Raw genomic sequence first — 17565 nt, forward strand, 5'->3', positions numbered from 1 at the left:
ATCTGCCAGAAGTAAAATCACAGGCAATAGTGGCCTAGCGGGTAGAGGCACGGCTTCACTATCTCAGTATCAGTAGTTCGATCCTCAGTTGGTTACAATATATTTTTATTTTTTAAACGTTCTTTTTTTTTTTTAAACCAATACAGGTACTGTAGTTGCAGTAGTTGGTGCTTATCAAATTCTTTCGGACTTTTCCACAAACAAAAATTCACAATGGCAGGCATCCATGTACACGATAGTTAATACCCATACTGTACATACTGACCGCTACAGAGAACGTTTTTTTTCCGCAACAATAGATTTCTCCAAACTCAGACACAGAACGACACCTCAGACAATAAGATGTTGATTGCAGTCATATGTTAATTGCAGTCTGCCTTTTTGTTTCGCTGGTAATTGTACATAATTCAAATGCACCTATCAGCTTCATGAAGGATTTCCTTTGTCTCTGCCAGCATAAATTCAGCTACAGATACTAAAATTGTCAAACTATCCAGTTTGTTTTTCTGCATCTAAACCGTGTAGAATTGCTACGGATCGTCTCTTCATCTCTTGCCTGTATACAAGCACGAGATTGTACCTGTACACCTGGACTATTCATTCTGCTGAATCCAAAGTCAAGTTGTTGCTGCGAACGTGTTTCTACCAAGCTTTACCATCATACTGCCTTCCTTCCGCAAGAACAGTACAGTACTGTATCTTCTCGCTGGAGCAGTAAGTACACTATACTGTACAGTAGTACAGTCATTTGTACATTTGACTGATTGCTGCATTACAGTATACAGTAAGCAGCTAAGGAAGTCCATTTATTTATATATGCAAAGTCTATCTAATTTATTCATGTTGCACGCAACCAATAAGCGAATGTCCAGAATTATAATCAATGAATATTATTTATGAATGTAAGCAGATGAAACTGTAGTACGGATTGTACAATATAACAATACAGATATTATAATTAATACGATTATTACACCAGCATCCTTAAATACAGTTAACCTCAGTGTTATATATGTGTATGTGAATACAGTGCGGGAGGCGTGGCTATACCGTAGCATGAACGAACCTGATTGTCGGCCATTTTGGCCAGAGCACATGTTGGTCTGCCGCATGGCATTCTGCCATTTTATGGTAGACAATGATGAACACGACCCTGCATCAAACAACACTCACAATCCGGAATATAACTTGCACATTCAGCAAACACACTAAACCTGCAGCATACACAATTAAAATATCATTAAGCTACAATGTACTCCTCTGAACAGAGCACCTAAATGGCACTATACAATCCAAGGCCTAGCTATATCATCATCACATCACATGGCATTACACTCACCATCCGAGCACATGCAAACAACACTTATTACATTCAATATAGTTTTATCCGCCAGTGTATATTGTGAGAGGCAGAAGGGATCTTGTATTTGGCGGAGATGCAGGTCCTGATATGCCACATGGAGTAGTCTGGGGTTGCTCCAAGGTAAGTAGCTCTTAGTTCAGATATATCAAGTAAGGAGCCATTATCATGTGGCTCCTTGCTGGTTAATTGTAGACCCAATTTAGGGAAATGGTGGTGTGGGGTGCGGTGCCCCTGGACTGGTTGGGCTGGGTGGCTTTAGTGCGGCATGCCCTTACATTCTGTTAACACTTTTCCCTCACTAACACTATCTCCTCTCTTATTATAATTGCATTCCATTTTTTATTTTATCTTTCTCTCTTTATATATAGCTTTGGCTTCCTATCACCAATTATTAACACTATATTATCTCACTGGCGTGCCGCACTGAGCTTCCTAGCTTATGATAGTTTTTGGGGTGCCGCACCCTGCTCCTAGATATAGCGCTAGGGACCCCCAATATACAGAGAAGCCTTGACGTGGCTTGGGGGCATATCATACACCTGCGCAGGTATATGTAACCAATATTTCTGAATTCTATTATCATGTAGTGTTCAAGATTGGTTAATAATACCACTCAGTGTGCTGGGGAACCAATGTCTTGTGTTACTTACTCAGTATTAACCCCTCCCTTGCATGCACCTGAATGGTATTACTGAACTAATTTGAGCATCTACCACTATCTGTATGTATAGCTGCTATATTGGTCGCAGGCACCAGCAGCTGGGAGACATGGACAGTTGACACCTACTGAAAAGTCTGTGTGATTACAAGCAGGTACCTGTATTGGTCTGGCCAGCTGCCAGACCCTATATTTTTTATCCCAGAAACATTTAACAAACTAAAATCTACTAACAGTAATGGGGATGGCTTTGTGGGGAATGACACACCAGCCCAGGCTAAAAGCGATACACACTCTTTACTTTTGGAGGGATATTAACCCACACGAATATACCTATACTCAGCTCTAAAACCCACACAATCCTCATTCTTGCATTGGTTAGCTACTCAGACATGCTCATAACCCCCTTGATACAGAGTAAATTACTTGCTCTTTACTTTTGGAAACAACATTAAGCAATTTTTTTTTCTGTAACATCATTCTGAGATTTGCCCAGGTATCATCAACAAAAGCCAAAATTCTAGGTCAAACAAAAAATTGCAATGATATTGAGAGCTGATTGTATGATATTCTGTGCTGCAGTTGTTTCCAAAAGGGGGATTACCAAACCCCTTTTTAACCCAACCAAGCAAAAAAGAAAAAGATGGAACAGCGCTGTACTGAATAATCAAAATATTTATTAAAATTTATATTATATTGTGGGCCACGATAAGACAGACTCACAAACATTCAATAAAAAACTATATTATTCTTCACAACTCAATTAGTATGGCTTTAGCAGTTAGTGAGTGCATGCATAATTAGAACGGATTCTCCTATAATATTATAGTCAATTAGTATTGTTAGTTTGTAAATATTACAAGTTAGTATTTCCTATTAAATGTGCACATTTCCAGCTTGTTTGATACTTAAGAGCATCCAGATATAACAGGGGGGGAAACGGCTACCAGTCTCCAATGATAATCTCCAACCACTGGTGCAGTCCTAGTTTGCGGTCTTGTCAGAGAGCAATCAAATGGTCCTGTCTCATGCGCATCCAGCCGTGCCCCGTGTCCTCTATGCATTTCTCCGCCTTATACCAGGCGAATGGAATAATGTTAGGTTCATGGCATGGTGATTGTTCCCAACGTTATTTTAACAGATCAATCCCTCTGGGTTATATTCCATAGATAAATTCAAAGGGACTAAACCCTCTAAAGGACTGAAGAACCTCTCTATCTGCGGTAGGAGTAAATCCCAGTCTTGCTTTTCTTTAGATACCACCTTCTTTATCATCTGTTTAAAGATCTGATTAAATCTTGCTACCAAGCCAACTGTGTGTGGATGGTAAAATAACAACCGGCATAGATCTTTCATACATTTAGAGACAAAAGGGGTACAATTTTAAAATGGTATACCCAGGCGAGTAACTTTCAAGCAATAGTGCTAGATTTTTTTATTATGCAATGGTAAAGCCTCTGGGTATCTGGTGGCATAATCCCTGCCACAAGTATGTACTGATACCCTCAAGCTCATTTTTCCACTGACCGTATCAGTTTCATACCAATTCTCTCAAAATGCTCAGAAATGTTAAGGAGACATACAAGGGGAACATTAACCCCTTCCTGACGCAGCATGTTTTTGCCTTCCTGACAGAGCCCTTTTTTTCAAATCTGACATGTATCACTTAAGTGGGGATAACTTTTTTTTGCTTTTACTTATCCCAGTGACACATTGTACTTCAAGTTAGTGGTAAATTTGGGTCGATACAGTCTGTGTTTTTTTGTGAAAAATACCAAAATGTCGTAAAAAAATGGAAAATTTAGCAATTTTCAAAATGTTAAATTTTCTGCTTGTGAGACAAATAATCATACCACTCAAAATAGTTAATAACTAACATAGACCATATGTCTACTTTATGTTTCCATCATTATTTCAGCCTCCATTTAATTTTTTTGGACACTAGGAGGCTTAAAATATGAATAGCAAATTCTCAAATTTTCAAGAAAATTTCAAACACTGATTTTTTTAGGGACCAGTTCAGATCTGATGTGACTTTGAGGGACTTGTATGTGAGACACCCCCATAAATGATGCCATTTCAAAAACTGCACCCCTCACAGTATTCAAAACAGCATTTTGGAAGTTTGTTAACCCTTTAGGTGTTTCACAGGAATTAAAACAAAGTGTAGGTGAAATTTCAAAATTTCATTTTTTTTGCAGATTTGCAATTTTAATAAATTTTTCTAAGGAACACAGTAGATTTTACTAGAGAAATGTGAATAAAAATTGATTCCCCCAATTCTTTTGTTTTCATAAATATCCTATATGTGGCCCTAGTGTGCACGTTGACCAAACCACAGGCTTCATAATAGAAGGAGCACCTACTTGATTTTGGAGCCTCCTTTTTATGAGATTATTTTTTAGGCACCATGTAGGTTTCTAGGCACCATAAGATGCTAAAAGTTAGGAACCCCCCCACAAGTGACCCCATTTTGCAAACTACACCCCTCAGGGAATTCATCTAGGGGTATAGTGTACATTTCAAACCCCCAGGGGTTTCACCAATTGTGGTACAACTGGGCAGTGAAAATGAAAAATTTATTTTTTTACACAAAAATGCAGTTCTGGCTCCAAATTTTTCATTTTCACAAGGAATGAAGGAGACAAAGCACCCCAAAATCTGTGCCCCAATTTCTCCCGAGTACGGCAATGCCTCACATGTGACCAAAAAATACCATTTGGGTGCATGGCAGGACTCAGAAGGGAAGGAGTGATTTTTGGATTTTGCAGCTCAGATTCTGGTGGAATGTTGGTGGGTGCTATGTCGCATTAGCAAGACCCCCGAAGCACCAATACAGTGGAACCCCCCCACAAGTGACCCAATTTTGCAAACTACACCCCTCAGGGAATTCATCTAGGGGTATAGTGTACATTTCAAACCCCCAGGGGTTTCACCAATTTTGATACAACTGGGCTGTGCAAATGAAAAATTATTTTTTTTACACAAAAATGCAGTTCTGGCTCAAAATTTTTCATTTTCACAAGGAATGAAGGAGACAAACCACCCCAAAATCTGTGCCCCAATTTCTCCCGAGTACGGCAATGCCTCACATGTGACCAAAAAATACCATTTGGGTGCATGGCAGGACTCAGAAGGGAAGGAGTGATTTCTGGATTTTGCAGCTCAGATTCTGGTGGAATGTTGGTGGGTGCTATGTCGCATTAGCAAGACCCCCGAAGCACCAATACAGTGGAACCCCCCCACAAGTGACCCCATTTTGCAAACTACACCCCTCAGGGAATTCATCTAGGGGTATAGTGTACATTTCAAACCCCCAGGGGTTTCACCAATTTTGATACAACTGGGCTGTGCAAATGAAAAATTACATTTTTTACACAAAAATGCAGTTCTGGCTCAAAATTTTTCATTTTCACAAGGAATGAAGGAGACAAAGCACCCCAAAATCTGTGCCCCAATTTCTCCCGAGTACGGCAATGCCTCACATGTGACCAAAAAATACCATTTGGGTGCATGGCAGGACTCAGAAGGGAAGGAGTGATTTTTGGATTTTGCAGCTCAGATTCTGGTGGAATGTTGGTGGGTGCTATGTCGCATTAGCAAGACCCCTGAAGCACCAATACAGTGGAACCCCCCCACAAGTGACCCCATTTTGCAAACTACACCCCTCAGGGACTTCATCTAGGGGTATAGTGTACATTTCAAACCCCCAGGGGTTTCACCAATTTTGATACAACTGGGCTGTGCAAATGAAAATTTACATTTTTTACACAAAAATGCAGTTCTGGCTCAAAATGTTTCATTTTCACAAGGAATGAAGGAGACAAAGCACCCCAAAATCTGTGCCCCAATTTCTCCCGAGTATGGCAATGCCTCATATGTGACCAAAAAATACCAGTTGGGTGCATGGCAGGACTCAGAAGGGAAGGAGTGATTTTTGGATTTTGCAGCTCAGATTCTGGTGGAATGAATGGTGGGTGCTATGTGGCATTAGCAAGACCCCCGAAGCACGGTGAAATGATGAACCTAATAATCCATAGATGTGTGGTATATTTTAAAACACTCCTTTATACATAGGCCGGGTTTGTCGGGGCAAGTTTCACAGTGGAAAATAGTATCCTTTCTTATTCCCTTTTTATAGCAAACTTTGCACCTTTTTTGTGTCCTGCCCTTTCTTGCAGTGGAGGGGATTTCGTTAGGAAAATGCTGCCCTGGTACAATACGGGGGCCAGTACTAGAAGTACTGGGGCCCTCTGCCTGCTGGTTCCCAAATATTAGGCCCTTTATGACTTCCTCTTGAAAGTGCATAAATGTCCCCCTCTGGCTGGTAGAACGGAATAGCACGTAAGCGTTATACAGTGCCATCTGGATGATATACACGGCCAGCTTCTTGTACCAGATTTTTGTTTTCCGCAGGGGACTGTACGGCTTCAGTACCTGATCTGAAAGATCCACTCCGCCCATGTACTTATTGTAATCTAGGATACAATTCGGTTTTGAGGTGTGGGTACTGGTACCTCGTACAGGGATGGAGGTGGTACTGTCTCCATGAATTGTTGTCAGTATAAGGACATCCCTCTTGTCCTTATATTTGACCAACAACATATTTTCGGTGGATTGTGCCCTGCTTTCACCCCTTCTCAGTACTTGGGCAATGTGCGTTTTTGGGAGGCCTCTTTGGTTCTTGCGCACAGTACCGCAAGCTGCTGTACCTCTTGAACCAAGGGCCTTAAACAGGGGGATGCTAGTGTAAAAGTTATCCACATAGAGGTGATAACCTTTATCCAGGAAGAGGTGCACTAAATCCCAGACAATTTTTCCACTAACACCTACGAGGGAGGGGGGGCATTCTGGCGGTTCAATTCTTGAATCCTTCCCTTCATATACCCTAAACCTGTGGGTGTACCCTGAGGTGCTTTCACACAGTTTATACATTTTTATGCCATACCTTGCCCTCTTACTGGGAAGGTACTGGCGGAATTTAACCCTTCCTTTAAAATGTATAAGGGACTCGTCGATACAAATAAATTTTTCAGGGATGTACATCTCTGCAAATTTGGCACTGAAATGATCAATGACCGGCCTGACTTTCAATAGCCGGTCAAAGGTGGGATCATCTCTGGGTGGGCACTGTGCATTATCGGTGTAATGTAAAAATTTAAGGATTGTCTCAAAACGAGTCCGAGTCATGGCCATACGGTAAAATGGGGTGCTGTACAGAACATCTGTACTCCAATATTGCCTAATTTCTGGCTTTATTACTATGCCCATATGTAACACCAGACCCCAAAATGTCATCATCTCTACTGCATCTACAGGGGTCCACCTAGCAAATGATGACGTGGGGTTTTGAGCAATAAACTGATGGGCATATAAATTACTTTGGTCCACCATTAAATTTATAAAATCATCAGAGAAAAATAATTTGAAAAAGTCAATTTCTCTGAGACCTGTTGAATCAAATTGGATTCCTGGGATGGCCAAAAACTCAGGAACCTGGGGCTCAAAATTGTCTGGTGGTGGGGTCCATACGGGATCAATCATTTGGGGAGGGGGTCTCAGCTGCTCTACGGGGGCATCTTTGAGGGGGTCCCTCATCACTAGAGGAGGAAGAGGAGCTTAAGACGAATCCTTCAAATTCCCCGCTTGCATCACTGGCTGTGTCAGAGTCAGAGGCAAGCATGGCATATGCCTCCTCCGCTGAATACATTCTTCTGGATGACTGGGATGACATTTGGGATCACATTTGGGATGACATTTGGGATGCCATTTTTATTTTTGTGTTTCTGTAAGTGTAATGTTTCAACACGTGTATAGTGTAGGGGGGGTATAAACTTTATTTCAACACGGGGGTATGTAGTGTGTAGTGTGTATGTAGTGCAGAAAAAAAAATACTTTATACAGGAATTTGATCCCAATAATAAAAAAAAAAAAAAATTGAAGGGGTTAAAAAAATTATATCAACCCTGTGCCAAAAATGCTGTTCAGTGATGTACATCACTGATCAGCGGCCACAGGACACCCACAAAAGCAACGTGGGTGTAATAAACCACAGCACTCTCCAAAAAAAAAAACTATTTAAAAAAACTGCAGAAAAAAAATTATATCAACCCTGTGCCAAAAATGCTGTTCAGTGATGTACGTCACTGATCAGCGGCCACAGGACACCCACAAAAGCAACGTGGGTTTAAAAACAAAACCCCACTGCACTCTCCAAAAAAAACAAAAAACTGCAGATCAGTGATGCAGTGATGCAACACTGATTAGCAGTGAGGGGCAGCAGGCACACAAATGTGGGTGCAACCTGACAGGGTATATATATAAAAAAAAAAAAAACCCTGGACCCCCAAAAAGTTGCTGATCAGTTAATTAAATTTAAACTGATCAGCACAAAAGGGGGGGCAGCAGGGGGGGCAGCAGTCAGTTGCACAGGCAGCACAACCTTTGGTGCAACTGACAGGTATATATATAAAAAAAAAAAAACCCAAAAAGTTGCTGATCAGCACAGATATACTGATCAGCACAAAAGGGGTGCAGCAGACACAAAATATAGCACTCTCTATCACTCTCTGTCACTCTCTGTCACTATCTCTCACTATCTCTCACTATCTGTGACTCTATGACACTGCAGCAGCAGCACACAGGAAGTCACAAGATCCAGGAAGCATCCAGCTGCTGGCAGCACGCTACCAGCGGTGATCAGCGGTGATCAGGTAAGTATCAGGCAAGGTTCAGGTATGTATAGCACGACAGAGTGGTAGACATGTGGGCACTCCTCAACATTGCCATGTATACACAGTACTCTGACAGGAGGCAGCACCTGGTCAACCCCCAGAGAAACCATGTTAGCAGAGATGATGCTAATTTCCCTGCCAGTGGCAACTAGTGCCCAGATCACCCAGCCTTTCACCTGTACCATTATACGGAACAGGATGGATGTTTCCAGCACCCATGCTGGACCGAGCTACTCTCCTTGTGCTACAATCTCTCCCTGCCCTGAGCAGTCCCACCATTCATGAATGGGCTTGCTGCTATCAAAGCACACAGTAGCAGGCTGGGCCTTTGACTTAGCTCATGGAACCTGGGTTCTGGGCTTTGGTACTCACACAAAAGCATTTCCTAGCATTATTTAGTTTCCCATGGGTCAGGTGTCGCTCAGTCACCACTGTCAAGTCTTCCAATGCATCCAGATGCATCCAGCCACTAATCATGAAACTCTTGCGCTTTTCTTGGGGCCCATCACCCCAATCCTGCTGAGTATATACGTCTTAATGCTAGGGTAGGAGCATACCTCAGCTACAGTCATACCAACATACAGATGCGTAACTAGATATTTATAGGCCCTATAGCAAAAGTTTGTAAGGGCCCCCTATTTAGCAACTGATGGTGATAAAATATGTAAAACATATTACTTATACAGTAAATATGGGCCCCCTTCAACTCTGGGCCCCATAGTAGCTGCACCCCTTGCACCTATGGTAGTTACACCCTTGCCAACATAGACTCTCTGCACCTACTGCATTAAACACAGAGCCAGTGTATCAGACCATTCCCCCATAGCCATTTAAATGAGTGGCAGTGCATTAGAATGTGCAAAGGAATTCCTCAATGTCATCACCTGGGGATAACTTCAGTAACATCTCTCTTTCCTGCCCACTGTTTCTTACCTCCTTTAATTCATCACGCAGCAGCTGAAACTGTGCTTTCTGCACTTTACTTTGAGCTTGTTGCCCCTCATGCAGCATCTGAATATGAGCTTGCTGCCCTGCAGCCATTTCAGCAGACCTTTTAAGTACTTCCTCCATACTACACTGCATTTCCCCCTTTTATGAAAATGTAGGTAGCTTAATATAATGTTCCAGTCTCACAACACAGATAAGCTCACACCTGCCTGATTCGCTGGCCACTCAGACACATAATATCAACAATCTGTTTTAAAGGGATGCAGTGTAAATCCCGGTGGTCGGGATCCCGGCGTTCAGAATCCCGACGCTGAAATCCCGATCGCCGAAATCCCGACACTTTCTCCCTCCGGGGGTGTCCACGACACCCCCGGAGGGAGAATAAATTAGTGTGCCGAGCGTAGCGAGGCACCGGGCCCGCAAGGGGGGGCGATCCACGCCCCCCCTTGTCGGGATTTCGGCGGTCGGGATTCTGAACGCCGGGATCCAGACCGCCGGGATTTAATACTGAATCTGTTTTAAATATGGTTGCCCTTTAAAGCTGGCTTCCACTTAAATAACTATTATACTGTACACAATCTTATGTTGCCCTTCTATTTCAAAACAAGCACAACCTTAGGAGATCTCAGGAGGCTGGTAAGTGTATATATAGATACAATACAAATAGCATTTCTGGCTCCCAAGCCACCTATAACTTTTCAAATACAATTTGTTTTGCTAGACTACACAGTTATCTTACCACATGTGACAAATATTACAGACACTGAATACAAAAAAGTTGATTTCCTTTGTTTGTAGCAGATAGACAGCATATAGGTTCAACAGCTTGGCAAATCACAGATTACAGCATGGCAGGTTTTCGAGTAGGCAATACACAGACTTCACAGATGGGTACAACACTACAGAGTCCCTACACCCCAAGCCTATTGCCCAGCCACTATGTGGCATTTGGATTCCTGACCCTCTGCCCTGAACAAACATTTAACAGTAAACCATAGGTATTGTTAATTAACTGAACAATTGTTCACGTCAGAGCAAATCTGGACTGGATCTAATCGGTCCTGCTTCTGCTCTAAACCCTGATCCTGCTGTTTCACATTAACTTTATGTGGAACTATGCTGTCCCTGTTGATATACATTTTATTGGTGCAGTAGCTTTGTATTCTCCATTATTTATTCATTCATATGCAGAGAGTGGGACCAAAGCCCTAAATATAAATGGTACTTGTTTCCTAGCACGGCCACACCGATTTACATCGGGGTGGTCGTGTCGGAAAAATCGGGTCGATCGCATCGCATGCGATTTGGTCGCATGCGATGCGATCGACGCAACCGACCGATTTTGGACCCGATTTTTTTTTTTTAATGAAATGTAAATCGGGTCCCTGGGACCCGATTTTACATTGGATTCAATGTAAAATATTCCCAACCCCCCCAAATGTCACGGCATACACCCCACCCCACGATAGACGCCAACCCGAAGCGTGGCGAGCGCAGCGAGCCCGCGAGGGTCGGCGGTGCGCGTCCTCCGACCTTTTCATTCCCCTACTATCCACGTCGGCGTGGAGTTGAGAATAGAATAGTGTGGCGAGCGCAGCCCGAAGCGTGGCGAGCGCAGCGAGCCCCGCGAATCTGGACTGGATCTAATCGGTCCTGCTTCTGCTCTAAACCCTGATCCTGCTGTTTCACATTAACTTTATGTGGAACTATGCTGTCCCTGTTGATATACATTTTATTGGTGCAGTAGCTTTGTATTCTCCATTATTTATTCATTCATATGCAGAGAGTGGGACCAAAGCCCTAAATATAAATGGTACTTGTTTCCTAGCACGGCCACACCGATTTACATCGGGGTGGTCGTGTCGGAAAAATCGGGTCGATCGCATCGCATGCGATGCGATCGACGCGACCGACCGATTTTGGACCCGATTTTTTTTTTTGAATGAAATGTAAATCGGGTCCCTGGGACCCGATTTTACATTGGATTCAATGTAAAATATTCCCAACCCCCCCAAATGTCACGGCATACACCCCACCCCACGATAGACGCCAACCCGAAGCGTGGCGAGCACAGCGAGCCCGCGAGGGTCGGCGGTGCACATCCTCCGACCTTTTCATTCCCCTACTATCCACGTCGGCGTGGAGTTGAGAATAGAATAGTGTGGCGAGCACAGCCCGAAGCGTGGCGAGCGCAGCGAGCCCCGCGAGGGGCCGCGGATACCGTCACAGGTAAACGCCACGGACACCTGTGAAGCCCGTGAGGGGACGCGTATAACTGTGAAGGTATCCGCGTCCCCTCGCGGCGCTCGCCACGCTTCGGGCTCGGTGGCTCGCTGCGCTCGCCACACTATTCTATTCTCAACTCCACGCCGACAGTAGGGGAATGAAAAGGTCGGAGGACGCGCACCGCCGCCCCTCGCGGGCTCGCTGCGCTCGCCACGCTTCGGGTTGGCGTCTATCGTGGGGTGACGACGGGGACATCTAAAATGTGAAATGGGTCATATTGGCCCATTTCACATTTTTCACATTTTTTCAGGATTTCAATGTTAAAAAATCTTTTAACATTGAAGCCTATGTAAAAATCGGGGGCATCGCGTCGGGACCTATGTTAATGGTCCCGACCGACGCGATGCCCCCGATATTTTACCTTTCCCGACACGATTTCAATGTTAAAATATTTTTTAACATTGAAGCCTATGGGGAAATCGCGGGCATCGCGTCAGTCGCGTCGGGACCATTGTTAACGGTCCCGACCGACGCGATGCCCCCGATATTTTGTCCTAGCCGGCCAAATGGACCTGATTTCAAAGGAAATCGGGTCCATCGCATGGATCGTGTACCTTAACTAAAGGTACACGATCCATAAGATTTGTGGCCGTGCTAGGAAACAAGTACCATATAAATTTCTATATATTATTGTACACCATTCGTTTTTTGGAAGGATAAACACTGTAGACATATTTGCTTCTATCATTTGATTTCATAAAATGTATTTATTTCACTCACTTATTGGCTTTTCCATACATCAATATATTATTATCATATGAGTAAGAAAGTAGATCTCCACTCTACAGAATAATTCTTACCACAACTAGAAAGAACCGCTATTTTTTTTAATTACACCTCACACATTGCGGGTCTAAATATTGGGTACTTGTGTATTATCACGGCGCCCATTGCATGTTATACCATAAGGCATACGATGGTGCGCGATGTTGTACAATGTCATACAATTTTAAAATTGTATGGCATTGTATACAATGTATGTATACAATGCCATACAATGCGATGGGATGCGCTAAAAAATTGGATAAGCACCCTAATGGGTGCTTACAATGTTAAATGCACCCCCACGCCACCCCCCACTATAAACGTGAAGCCGAAGCGTGGCGAGCGCAGCGAGCCCGCGAGGAGCGGCGGTACGAGCCCGAAGCGTGGCGTGGCCCGAAGCGAAGCGAGCCCCGTGAGGGGACGCGCATAACTTCACAGGTATACGCGTCCGCTCGCCACGCTTCGGGCTCGGTGGCTCGCTACGCCTGCCACACTTTATAAAATCAACTCCACGCCGACATGGATAGAGGGGGTATGAAAAGGTCATAGGATGTGTACCGCTGCACTCGCTACGCTTCGGGCTCGGTGGCTCGCTACGCTCGCCACACGCGCCATGATAATACACAAGTACCAAATATTGTTACCAAACATCACTTGATAACTGTACACAATCCTATATTTAGAGAATCTGTTTTTCTAATTCTGTTATATAAGATGGCTTTTTGGTTCCTTCAAGGCTTCACACCTTAGCCTTGACAGTTCCTCTGTATGAACTTATTGCATGGTAATTTATTCATATTCATTAAGATGGCAAAATATGCAATTCATTGTTATTCAACTGTTCATTTTTTGATAATGCTCAAAATGATGATCATGAAGAAGGCAAAGGATCCCCATAAAGGATTTTCAAATTTCACATTTATATTTCCAACATTCATTTGTCAAACAATAAAAAAGTTATAATTTAAAGCTTGAATTTTAGAAAATAATAAAAGCACAGTTTGTTACATAATTAGCAAAATAGACATAAGCCATTAAAACATTTTCTTAGTGTCTCTGCGATTAACATTGTTTCCTAATCCCTGAGACAGAATAAATTATTTACATACTTAAAATATCACAATGATTCTTAAATCATTTTATAAATTGGGATATATGTATTTTTAGCTTCCCAGTACATTCTGTGTTGTTGTTGGATATATAAATAATTATTTTTATAGAAATGAACTCTGATACACATACTTTCAAAATATAATAGTAATGGGATGTGAAACTGGTTTATTCTGCATAAAGCAATCAAGATTTAAATGCACTGAGCAGACTCGATGTATTCATGTAAAACTCTATTAATGTCTCTTTTATACAGTATGTAGTATTATGTATGGCTGCCGGTAAATATGTACTCTGCATATGGGTGAATGAATGAATTTTTATTTACTCTTCTTTGGAGTGGCATTTGCCCATTTTCTTCCAACTGGGCATTAGGTCTATGGTAACTGTTTGAGGTGAAAAAGCATAAACTATATTAATTGTGTTTAAAAATATCCAGTTATACCATCAACACTCATGTTTTTGTGATACTTTCCTGTGTTTACCATGAGTAAACATGAAGGATTACTAATGTGACCAGAGAAGATCAGGGGCATGGCTGAATAGAAAGGGAGCTTTGCAAAAGGTATGACTTTTTACAATTGGAATTATAGACAGGCCACCTTGACTAAGTGCCAAAGTTATGGGCAGAACAGAAAAGGCATGTTCTGACCCTCATTGGTGTGTAACTATTCAGACAGCTTAACCAAGCCCATCTTCTATTAAGGCACATTGAAACTTCTGGAACTTTAAACCTTTATTCATACAGACTGAAATGATTGTCCATATAATATACTGCAGCTGTAATTATCCAGGGTACATCAATGTACATGTACAAGAGATCATGGGAACATATATATATATATATATATATATATATATATATATATATATATATATATATATATATATATATGTCTTTGTTGTTGCTTTTGGTAGGAAGATTTAAGCCTGTAGGGTTAGCAGACTTGTAGTAACACAGCTTCGCATCAGCTCATCCCAGATCAACTGCAGCAGTAAGTAAAATGGAGGATATCATCCTTTGACCTATTACATAGCAAAAGGCAGCTAAGCATGGGCAAACAAATATAGGTCTAAACAGAAGAGAATAGACTTAAGCAGCAGAGTGCAGAAACTAATCACATAAATCACTAACAAGATAATATGATATCTAATAATACTGTGGATATGGCATGTAATGCAAAAATGTTAATTATTTATCTTGTGTACCTAAAATTCCTAAAAGTGTGGTTCCATACTCTCCAATATGAGAAAGTACACTTTTGAGAAATCTTATTTATGGACATTCTTCTTATAGTCTAGTCTAAAGCAACGTAGGGCCCTCCTCTCAATGATGCCTATTACTAGCTATGCTGTTGGAAGGTGCATCATGGATGTTGCCGAGCAGATCCATGTGGTGAGGGCAACTATGCCTGGGGTTGCAGGAGGATTTTGATCTGGGGATGCCTGCATCGTTTGGGTAGAGGTTTAGTGGGAGAAGGAGGGCCCATTTGTTTCAAGTGCCCTGGGCCCCCTGAGGGCTTAGTCTGGTACTTACTGGAATGCTTTAGTCTGAGGGTACCTTTTAGCCATCACAATTTTGGAGGACTCTCTCACAATCCTTACTATCAGAAAAGCTTGCCCTGACTGGGGGTTGGGAGGTGTTCCAAACAAAATGCTTTGGAAATAGGTGTCTTCAGAGCATACATCATAAAAAATGTGTATTATATCACATGTACTGTACTCATGCCACTAAGAACTTCCTGCCTCTGTAACAAGTTAGAATAATTAGAAATTCTACAGCTTTGTTGGAAATTCAGTGCATTCAATGCATAAAAATGGTTTAATTTCATTCAGTTCAATAAGTACCCCTTTCACACCGCCGCAAAACCCCGGGTCTTCAGCGGGTCAGCGGCGGTGTAAATGGGACCTGGTTAGAACACAGCTAGGACCTGAATAGAGGGTGGTGTAAATGGGTAAACCGGGTCATCCGACCCAGCTCCCATTTACATCAATGGGGACGTGTAACCTGCGGACTGCAGTGTCCGCAGGTTGGACTGGGGGGGCAGAGTCAGCCTCATCCATTCATGTCCCAGATGACAGCTGGGGGGGATGCATGGGGGCTGCCCCCAGCATGGCGATCGGTGTTTCCAGCGGGGATCACCGTGGTCCCGGTGCTTGCAGATGATGTCATCTCCAAGCGCTGCCTCCGTCTACACTGCGGGTGGGCATCGCAGTCTATACGGTGTCAATCCCGGATCCTTCTTCCAAATGCAGGGTCGTATTCGAGATTTTTGGTGTAAAAGGGGTATAAGTGACCATGTTGTTAATGCACGTAATATAATAGTTTGTCAAATTAATGTGTTTTTATTGGCATTTAACCATGCCTTTTTCCTAATGTATTGGAATACAGGTTGAAGAAAGCAACAAATACAAACATGCATGCCCAAAAGTGAGCAATAAGGGCCTTATTCGAGTTCACTCTTTCTGACAAAATCCTTCTTAGATGGACAAAACCATGTGCACTGCAGGGGGGCAGATGTAACATGTACAGATAGAAATAGATTTGGTGATTTTTTGGTGATTCTTTGCAGGGTAAATACTGGCTGCTTTATTTTAACACTGCAATATAGATCTCACTTTGAAGTAAAACCCCACCCAAATCTAATTAGATCTGCACAAGTTACATCTGCCCCCCTGCAGTGCACATGGTTTTGTCCATCTAAGAAGGATTTTGTCTGAAAGAGTGAACTCGAATAAGGCCCTAAATGCTTTGCACAGGATATAATAAGGTAATCAAAGTATTCAAATATAGAGTAACAGAAAAACCTAATAAAGAAAGTCAACCATGAGGTAAGCCACCTCATAAAAATCTAATCTAATACTAGAACTGTCACGATATAGAAAGTTGAGCAGGGAGCAGCGGTGAGGGAAATAGGGAAGTCATCTATAAGTCTCATCTCGTACCATGAGGTTGTGTGGGAACAGTGGTGAATTTGTATACAGAATGTAATTGGAAAACAATCTATAAAGCTTTCCCATGTGAAAAAAAGAGTTTAGTATGGACCTTCCCAAGTAGTAAAGCCTCCATCCATTCCATTTTGAGACATAAATAGAGCTTATGAAGGAAAATTACCAAGGTAGGTGTTTGTTCCGAAATCCACATTTGCAAAAATGCACTTTATAGCATAACGGTATCAGGAGAAAACACTTCTGATCACTGGTGATCTGGAAAGATGGATCCACTTGATGCCCAAGATGGCTTATTCTGGAAATAAGGGAAAATAGTTAAGCAGGTGAGTTGAAGCCTAAATCTGAATCTGTTCCCAGAATTGTTTAATGGCAGGGCTGTCTGACATGCAGTCTCGCTGAACACATTTTAAACACAAGTAAGACTATGCATCAGTCCACCTCTTAGTGACCAGTCTCACTGCTTGCCTTCAGTGCCTCCAGTGTTCTCTAGCAGCATACATATTAACCCATGCAGAGAACTGTATCCTGCGTGACCACCAATAGATTAGACTCTGCACCTCATCAAAGGTATAAGGCATCTCCTTTTGAACTAAGGGGTAGATTTATTAATGTGGCCATAACGTTCCTTTTTCATGCAGGTTCGCTTCACCACATTTTCGTGGTGAAGCTGCTCCCCCGTTCGCCTGAATGTATTATTGCCTCCATGTTGTGTACCCAGTGCATGCGCAGTTTTCCATGTTAGGCACCAC

General features: G+C 42.5%; 1 long non-coding RNA gene across 1 annotated transcript in view; it reads right to left on the reverse strand.

Moving 5' to 3' along the window:
- Nucleotides 1-17112, reverse strand: part of LOC146058922 (uncharacterized) — a 32342-nt gene extending 15230 nt beyond the window's left edge. Inside the window, exon 1 of the long non-coding RNA XR_014470042.1 lies at nt 16980-17112. This is a non-coding gene — a long non-coding RNA (uncharacterized LOC146058922). The remainder of the gene's footprint in view (nt 1-16979) is intronic.
- Nucleotides 17113-17565: the final 453 nt, after the last annotated feature.

The sequence above is a fragment of the Crinia signifera genome, chromosome 2, assembly GCF_055691185.1.
Source record: "Crinia signifera chromosome 2, ASM5569118v1, whole genome shotgun sequence".
NCBI classification, from domain to species: domain Eukaryota; kingdom Metazoa; phylum Chordata; class Amphibia; order Anura; family Myobatrachidae; genus Crinia; species Crinia signifera.